This window comes from Haemaphysalis longicornis, unplaced genomic scaffold, assembly GCF_048455015.1.
Source record: "Haemaphysalis longicornis isolate Haplotype H1 unplaced genomic scaffold, Haemaphysalis longicornis Haplotype H1 scaffold_6, whole genome shotgun sequence".
Lineage (NCBI taxonomy): Eukaryota > Metazoa > Arthropoda > Arachnida > Ixodida > Ixodidae > Haemaphysalis > Haemaphysalis longicornis.
Window position 1 is genome coordinate 97,819,692 of NW_027526407.1, and position 9,312 is coordinate 97,829,003.

The 9,312-nt window shown below is 48.6% G+C and overlaps 1 non-coding gene across 1 annotated transcript; it reads right to left on the reverse strand.

Moving 5' to 3' along the window:
* Positions 1–3,259: 3,259 nt before the first annotated feature.
* Trnai-uau (transfer RNA isoleucine (anticodon UAU)) lies at positions 3,260–3,331 on the reverse strand. The gene has a single exon. It is a non-coding gene; the product is annotated as a tRNA-Ile (tRNA).
* Positions 3,332–9,312: the final 5,981 nt, after the last annotated feature.

Genomic DNA, 9,312 nt, shown 5'->3' on the forward strand with positions numbered 1-9,312 from the left:
TTGCCTCTCAAGGTTGCGTCATCTAGTTTCCCCGTGGTGGCGTCGGGGACCGCCGGGTAGGTGGCCCTCCAGGACTGTGGCGGCTGGGCGAACCTTGGAGAGCTGGGGACGGTGAACGCGATCGACGGAGCGCCAACAGGAGCTCTTGAAAGGAAGTCCGCGTCTGAATGCCTCGGTAGCTCGGCGCTCGGCGAGGTAGTCAGAAATGGCGACCGGTCTTTCTCAGAATTGGGGCCAAACAGCGTTGGTTGGCAATCCAGGCAGTCCGATTTCGCGATAGGGGCATCGGCGATAAAAGTGCCCTAGTTGGCCACAGTGAAAGCAGAGCGGCTGGTGGTCGGGAGTTCGCCATATGTTGGTCTTGCGTACTTGGGAACGATGGTATTGTTGCGGACAGACCGAAGAGTTATCACGAAACTGCTGTTGGGCATTAAGAGGAACAGCTTGTTGTGGCCAGCATTCGGCTGTGTGCTACGGGTGGAATGGAAGAGGCGGTGCGGCAGATCTAGTGATTGCGGCGGGAGCCTGGAAAGTTAGAGCCGTGGCAAAGGAGACTGGGCACGGCAACGCTGGCTGAACTGCTGGTAGGCAAAATGCGTTGCGAATTTGATCGCGCCCTATGTCGGTGAAGGAAGTCTGTTTGGGTCACGACGGGATGATGCCGCACTTAGCGAGCTCTTCTCTCAGCACCGCGCGGATGAGATCCCGAAGGCGGTTGTCCTCATCCGTGGCCATGACAGCAGAGATGTTCGACGATGTTTTGGCGCCCATGTGGTCGTATTGTCGGGAACGCTGTTGTTGGGCCCTCTCAATGGCAGTAGCCTCGCGAATGAATTCTTGGACCGTACGTGCGGATTTCGGACGAGATCGGTGAAAAGCTATGCTTTTACAACATTCATAAAATGGCGTAATGTTTTGCATTCTGCCATGTCAGGGCCGGCTCGCTTGAACCGACGGGCCATGCCCTCCACGAATAAAGCTACCCTCTCGTTGGGTTTCTAAATCCGTGCTTCCAGAAGACGCTGTGCTTGCTTATTCACGGCGGTCAGAATTCGCAAATTTCGCTTGAATCTTGCGACGAAAGTCCTCCCAAGTGCACAGGCTCGCTTCCCAATTCTCGAACCATGTTCTTGCACCGTCCTCAAGCGAAAAATAGGCTTCTTGGAGCTTTTGGGTGGCACTCCACTGGTTGAATGCAGCCACACGCTCGAACTGTTCAAGCCAGTCTTCATCATCTTCGTAATCCTCTCCGTGGAAGTGCGTGGGTTCACGGGGCTGCTGAAACGTCACTGTAGTAGGCATCACCTGCGCCATTACCTCTGGCTGAGAGGCGTGCCTCTTTGATACAGACTCCAAGAGAGGGCCCTCTTCTGGAGGAAGGCCGAGTTTCCGGCGGCTACACCGATGAACCGGAGTGTCGACGGGCGAAGGTCCGGGGGCGTACGGGGTATCGTATTCACCCTCCACCAGTGTTGCGTCCTGTAAAACAGGGACACAGGGAAGTTGTCTTCGCGAAGACGCAGGGACAAGGTGTTTATTAGGCGAGGTGCCTAATTTGTCAGGGGAAACATACAAAGAGCACCGGTTGGTGGATAGCAATATGGCGACGAAGAACCGAGCACACGAGCAGCCAGCTAACGCGCTGCTTCGTCGTCTTCTGCTGTGCCGCATCAAACGGCCCGTACCAACGCTGAGAATTGGGCATGTCCGTCCTACTTGATAAGGGTGTCATCCCACGGTTTGGCACGTGACAATATTTATGCACATACGTACTACGTGTATCGGTATATTTTCGTTTGTATGACGAACATACGATTGTATGTAGGCATGCGTGTAAATCTGTATGTATGCGTATGTGTCTGCATGAGAATAGGTGTGTATGCGTGTGCGTATTAATCTATGTATGGTTGTAGTTCCGTATGCACGCATGCATGCGTTATGCATATATGTATGTATATACGAGTGTGTGTGTGTGTATGTAGGTACACGTCGGTGTATCCATCTATGTGTGCATGCATGTATGGATGAATCGATGTACATATGTAGGTATATATGCATGGATGTGTGTATCTATGCCTACATCCAAACATTCATTCATACATACGTACTTACCTACAGACAGAAACATTATATATATATATATATATATATATATATATATATATATATATATATATATATATAAAGTTTTTTTTCACTTTCTTTCAATAACCTGTACCTGTTCCTACAATAGTAAGTGACCTGCCACATCCTCCCCTTTGCTTTCCTTGGCTTTCTTGCCTGCCTACGCTAATTTCTCTATTAATTTAACCAGCACCTCATTTCCCTTTGTGAGTCGCTAAATGCATAGCGAGAGTCTCGGTTCTGGCACTCTTCGGGCCATAGCTTAGGAGGGCTCAACTCTAGTCGACCGCTCTCGGCATGTCGCAGACGCTCGACTCACGCCCGGGGGTTCGAAAGAAGGTCCCCTTCACCCACAGTAGTCAGACTGGCGCTTGCTAACACCCCTAAGTGCAGGAACCAATTGCCTTAACATAAATACCCGGGAAAGTAGTGGGGAACACAGCCCGCATCACTGGCGTATTTTGGAGGTCATGGGTTCGGATTCCGTCCTTCGGGCATTTTATTCTCTACGTTCTTTCAGGAATCTGTGCCTTTTTAACGATTATAAATCACCCACTATATTCTCCTCTTGGGTTTCTTCACAACATGCCCTTATTTCTATCTCTCTCTATCTGTCTGATTGATTGATTGATTGTGGTGTTTAACGCGCCGACGCAACGCAGGCGATGAGGCGCGCCGTAGTGGAGGGCTCCGGATTAATTTTGACCACCTGGGGATCTTTAACGTGCGTCGAAATCTCGAGCACACGGGCGTTTTTGCTTTTCGCCTCCATTGGAAAGCGGCCGCCGCGGCCGGGAATCGAGCCCGCGACCTGGTGCTCAGCAGCGCAACGCCTTAGCCACTGAGCCACCGCGGCGGGTCTCTCTATCTGTCTCTCTAATACAGATATATATATATATATATATATATATATATATATATATATATATATATATATATATATATATATATATGTATATATATATATATATATATATATATATATATATATATATATATATATACAGAAAAATAGGTCGGCAGTCTACAATGCCAAAGGAGACATAGGGGTGTGGTTAGGCTCTTTTCTTTTTCACTACGGTTAATTAAGTACACTTTTTTTAATATACAGAAGAAAGAAAGAAAGAAAAACACGCGCCCAGAGTGGGGACCGAACCCACGCCTTTCGATTATATGTCGAATGCCTTACCAATTCGGCTATCTGGGCGACTGTGTACTCCTTCACTTTCTGGGCTAATTATATTTACTAGAAGTGTATCTGACTCTTGAGGGTGGTAGCCAGCGCCACTCTGACTACACGGGGAGAAGGGGACCTTCTTTTCAACCCCCGGGGCGTGACTCGAACGTCTACAGCCTGTCATGAGCCGGTTACTGGCGTGAAGCCCTCTTATGCTACCTAGGCATCAAGGCTACCAGAACCGAGACCCTCGCTAGGTTTTCGCAGAATAATATAGTAAGGAAATGAGGGGCTCGTTGAGGAAATACAGAAAGATAGGTAGGCAGTCTACAATGCCAAAGGAGACATAGGGGTGTGGTTAGGCTCTTTTCTTTTTCAATACGGTTAATTAAGTACACATTTTTTTAATATACAGAAGAAAGAAAGAAAGAAAGAAAAACACGCGCCCAGAGTGGGGACCGAACCCACGCCTTTCGATTATAATCGAAAGGCATGGGTTCGGTCCCCACTCTGGGCGCGTGTTTTTCTTTCTTTCTTTGGGTTCGGTCCCCACTCTGGGTGCGTGTTTTTCTTTTTTTCTTTCTTCAGTATATTAAAAAAATGTGTACTTAAATAACCCCTATGTCTCCTTTGGCATTGTAGACTGCCGACCTATCTTTCTGTATTTCCTCAACGAGCCCCTCATTTCCTTACTATATATATTGCCGCGAACCATACATTGGGTTTGTTTATTTGTGTTTTGCTTTTACCGCCCGGCTGCGCCGGTCTCTGTTATCTCTGCGCCAAGGGAACCGCGTGTTCCATTCTTTCTTTCTGTGCCGCCTGTGTTATCTATTGTGATAGGGAGAGCATTCCGATCTAACGTTAACAGCCCAGAATAATCTTTTTGTATTTACTATCTTCTCGATGTGAATCGACGTTTCGAGAACCACACGCGCCGAAAGATAAAAGGCCTGCAGTGCGGACGCCGGAGCATTCGATTCCACGACAATCGCCTGTGCAAGTCACTTTGTTGACCGCTGCTTCGCCGCCTCTGTATTCTTTTGAGTTGTTAGGGGAGCACAAGTTCGCTCCAATAAACGTGTTTCTCATTGAAGACAACTGCATCGTCCTGGTCTTCGTGACAATATATATATATATATATGTAAAGGGGAATATAACTTGGATGAGGGTAGGGAACACAAGAAAAGAAAACTTCGTACAAGGTACAGACAAGGAGACAACGATTGTTGCCAACGTTTCACCAAAGAGACCTGCCTTCGTCAGGGCAAACTGTGGCCTGGCTGGCACGCTTCATATAGGGGTACGTCATCACGAGATAATTCTCGTAATTCTCGAGTTAGATAATTAATTACAAATAATTAGTTAAGTCTCATTAACGAACAAAATAGTGTCTGGTTCTCCACGGTACTGCAAACATTGTGCACTAGGTTTTCTTTGAGTAACGCCATTGCTCTTTTTTAAATCTTCGTGCATGATAGCTTGGATGCCCTGTTTATGCATGTATGTGTTACGTGCACACATAGGCACGTTCCCCCAGGCCTGTTCCTGTGAGCCTCCTCTAAACGCTGTCTGGACTGATATTCTGCATTTCCCTTGAGAATAAGGGTTTGTGTTCTCACCTACCCACCACTACAAAGGTCCGGTTTCTCATCACAGCATTTTACGTAGCCTGTAGAATTAACCTCGACACAGAAATAGCACGTGACCCAAACCTTTACAAATATCCAATGGGATACCATTTACGCAGCCGCCTGTAATATCGGGAGCAAGCCCAAGCATGCCATCGTCGAGATCTGCGAGCACTACCGGGTCCATCGAGGCACGCATGGCGAGGCGCGAGCGCAAGCGCTACATGGTTCACCTGGGAGCCTCAGTCGTCCTGGTACTGCTCCTCTTCGACATGCTCCTGATATACCTCTGGCTCACGGCAAACCCCAGGATCATCGAAAGGGACGTCGAGAAGCGGGAGAACGCCAGCGCGCTTACCAAAACCGCGCCCCTCTTCCCGAAGGAGAGTGAGGACACCTACCTGCTCCTGGTGAGAGCTACGAGTGGAGTCCAGACTGACGCCCACCTGCGGCACGTTGCGCCTTACGGCGAAATGTATCGGCTTAAGGTGCCACAAAACAAAAAAACAAGGTTTTGTAATAAACCAGGAAGTTTTGTGGACATAACAACAATAACAGTTTAATCAGAAACGTCAAACAAATAATCAAGATATTAAAGATTCCGCCACTAACTTCCCAACTGAGATGCGACCACTGAGCAATCAGTGGAGGTGGTGGTCTTCACTAGCTTTAACTTTGCACTTCTCTGGCATGCCCATCTTATAGATAGATCGGACACTGGTGCAGCTGAGAGCACACCGTCTCTCTTGCTTAGGAGGTCACAATGACGTCAGAGCTTACGTCATCACTAGGTGCGGCCAATTCCCGACGCGCGCCTCCCTACCCGAACATCTGCGCCGTGGCGCGCCTCCCCACCCGTGCTCATCGGCTTGTTGCTTCCATGCCACTTTCCCTCACGCTTCTTTGCCTAGCATTTTCCTCCTCTTCGCTTTTCCGCCCAAGCGTTGACCGACGTCTCTTAACTAGCCGAACACCCAAAGGAAATACTGAGCGCCCCGATTGTGGTGATAGCGCAATGGGATAGACGATGGTTTCATAAAGTTCAGTGGCGGCTGCGGGAATCGTTTTACTGCGAAGGAGTACAACTTTACCAGCCAAGCAAATGTCCGCGGCGTCATCAGCAGAAAACTCCATGCTAAGTAAAAGAAAATGTTATTGTCTGGAATCGAACCCGAATCGGTAAACGAGACGAGAGCCCGTCGTCTTACCGACTGAGTAACGCCCACACGAGGAGATGGGGAGACAGATGGTGTTGTCAGAGTACAGTGGCGGGTCTGCCACCTGCGCTCATTCAAAGCCCTCGTGTGAAGTGCAAATCGCAAATTGTATGATAACACCATCTGCGAATAATGCCAAGCACGTCTTTCTCCCCGCGTGTGTCTCCCGGGAAATATTACGGTTGCGTAAGCTACTCCAATCTCAAAAGAAACCAACAGCGTACAAATCAAGTAGTGACGTCACCACGCTTTCATACATTAAAAGGGAGACCGCCATAGCAACTTATCCAGTTCATTGAAGCTACCATGGGTAGACCATGGAAGGTAAAGACGCCAGGTGTCAGTCTCTGGGAAGCCACGTCAATCAAAGTGACGTTGCATGGGTCATCGTAGTAGGGGTCGTTTACAGCTTCGCAGTCCAACCACCTTGACAGATTTGATGGGAGCCATTTTTCCTTGAGGCGCGCACTGCCCCTACCTGTTCGTCGGATACTTGCCTCATCGCAACATTCCGCTCGCGCTTCTTGGCCTAGCATATTCCCCATCTCCACTTTGCTGTGACGAGTATTGAAAGATGTGAGGCAAGGATGGGACTGAAGCTTAAACACCTACGCTGTTGAAATTCACGAGTTGCTTCCCCGGAGCCGCTTTCCGGCAACCTTTCCCCGACTACACGGAATCTTGTTTGTGCGATTGGCGGTCGCCGACCTAACCCAGTGCTGAGATACATGCCTGGGATGTTGTAGTTGGCGCTATTACGTTTGGTCGTATTATTTGTATGCTTACCAGTAGTTAACACACTTATTAAAATGTTTTTAGTGCCAGCACGTAACACTTCACTCCAGCCGATATTACGTAATTCGGGCACGAAATTTCAACGTTGGTCAATCTTTATTCGCTTTTTCAGTTAAACAACCTTTTTTCTGTCTGGAATGAAGCTGAGTGAGATGCCAATTTTGTCTTCAATTCAAATAATCACAGTAAACAACACACAGGTTTTGTTTGTGTGGTGTTTGTTTATGAGCACACCCGTAAGGGTTGATCCTATTTTACTTTTTGTTTCATTCGTAGAAGTGTCAATTAATCCTGCGTTCTTGTTCATCCTTGCATTGAACGAAAATGGGGTGGTGGCAGTCTAGAAGACAACAAAAAAAATTTCTTAGTAAAAATACTAGAGAAGAAACGGCGCTTGGGAATCCGTGTCCTCATGGGGGATTATAGAAAGAGTGCAGCCTCTGTCTTGGGATTGGCATAACTTTTGGATTCTTAAGCATTTTTGGATGTTCTTTCTTAACTATGCCTAGATATGCTATGGCCTCTTCTATAAAACAGAGGCAACTATTCCGACAGACCCTCATTACAAGGAATGCGCTTTAGTTTCTTTCCTTCTAGCTGCGAAAAACCGTGTTACATTTTCTGCATTTTTACACAACACTCTTGGTAGCGTCTTCATGCCACTATGTTTGAATTTACGGCAACCTAAATGTTTTATTCAAAGCCAATCACAAAAATAAGGCATGCGCGCGGCATGACAGAGGCCCATGATTACACAGACGGCCTTAATGTGAGCCTCATAGACGCTAGCATCATATTTCTCTCTCGTGTAATTGTAATAACCTCTACGGAAAAATTGCCGCTTCTTGCACTTGTGGAGCAAGGCTCAGAAGCAGCAGACCTTGGTTCGACCTAGCTTCTCCCCTGCACTGACTGGTGGTCCCAGTAGAGATGGAGCAGCCGGACCCCAGCAGTGCAAATCCGTTTCGGAGGGGACTGTAATGAAAAGCCCATTAAATATTGCAATCGGTTGTATTCAGTAGAAATCATCGTCATCCCTTACGTCGTCGTCTTCCGACGGCACAGCCACGTTGGTCCAACCCTCGTGTAGCGCGTCCTTGCTCGATAGACCGCTTCTTCGTCAGCTGGTCCGGTGGCCGTTTCCCCGGGTGAATTTTAATGGAATGGCTTGACAGATTCGACGCTAACGTGTTCGCCGTGGTGGACACGGGGCGCGCCGGTCGCTTCGCGACGACGACGGTGAAGGCGGCAGCTCCTCACGAGGCATAAGCGCACGCGCTAGCCTCGACGACGGCGGGTGGTCACTTATAAAGGCGCGATCTCGCGTACCCTCGGTATCTTTTTTTGTTTTGCTAAAACCGCGGTGTGAAGGTCGTGCCCGGAGTCTCGCGAAGGGAACGCCGGCCGGTCACTGGGAGTGAGGCGCTCACGTGCGCCAGCGGTTTTCTGTGTACGCCGCTGGATTTGTGTCTGAAAAACACTCTGCTGTTAAAAAGCGGCCTTCAAGAAAGCACTAATCGATGTCATGCCGGGAGGTACAAGATTGCAAACCTTTGGTTACGACCAAGGTATGGATTATACTTCGTAGCATTGTTGGTCAATGGCGAGCCGCCAGTGCTTTTCTATAAGTTAATACCAATACCATTGGTTTGGGTGTGCCTCGTGTGCCTTGCCTGTTCCTTATTAGCGCACTCTAAGAAGTGGAGAAGTTGCGGTAACGCTTCAAAGGAGTTGAAATAGTTGTCCCTTTTTCAATTACTTTTTGGAGCATCAAGTAACTACTCCTACCCTATCATAGTTATGTCCTTCTATTGGGAGTTACCGGACTCTCTTGGGGATAGGGTCAAGGTATTCCTAAAACTGTTGCAAGGCCCCTTCGGAAACAGCATCGAAGAACTCTCAACACCAGTTAGGGAAATCCACCTGTCATGGAGTTATAGACCGCCAAACCACGGTCCTGCTATACCTTCCCATGGGAGTGTTAAGTTCGGGCTCCGAATTTAATTTATGAAAGCCGCCGGTGACTCATGTATCGGCGTCGCCTCCGCCGGTAGCTGTCAGGCGGCGTTGCTTTCATGCAACCGCGGAGACGCGAAGTTTGGGGCAGCCGAGTGAATGTTTTGTGCCCTTACTTTTGCGTGGCAAAAGACGGGGGTGCTTAGCCCGAGTATCTGTGTTGGTATGCGGTCATTCGGTTTTTGAGGATTTGCGAAGCCGAAGTCGGTACTGTTCGTTGATGGGTCGTTCACCTCGAACATGGTCGCCTGGGCTTGGAGCGCCTCTTCCCGTGGGACAGACAGCGGGCAGCGGCGTCCATTAGTCTGGGAGGGGATTAGCAACGACTCCCTCATTGTGCCGACGCGGCGCA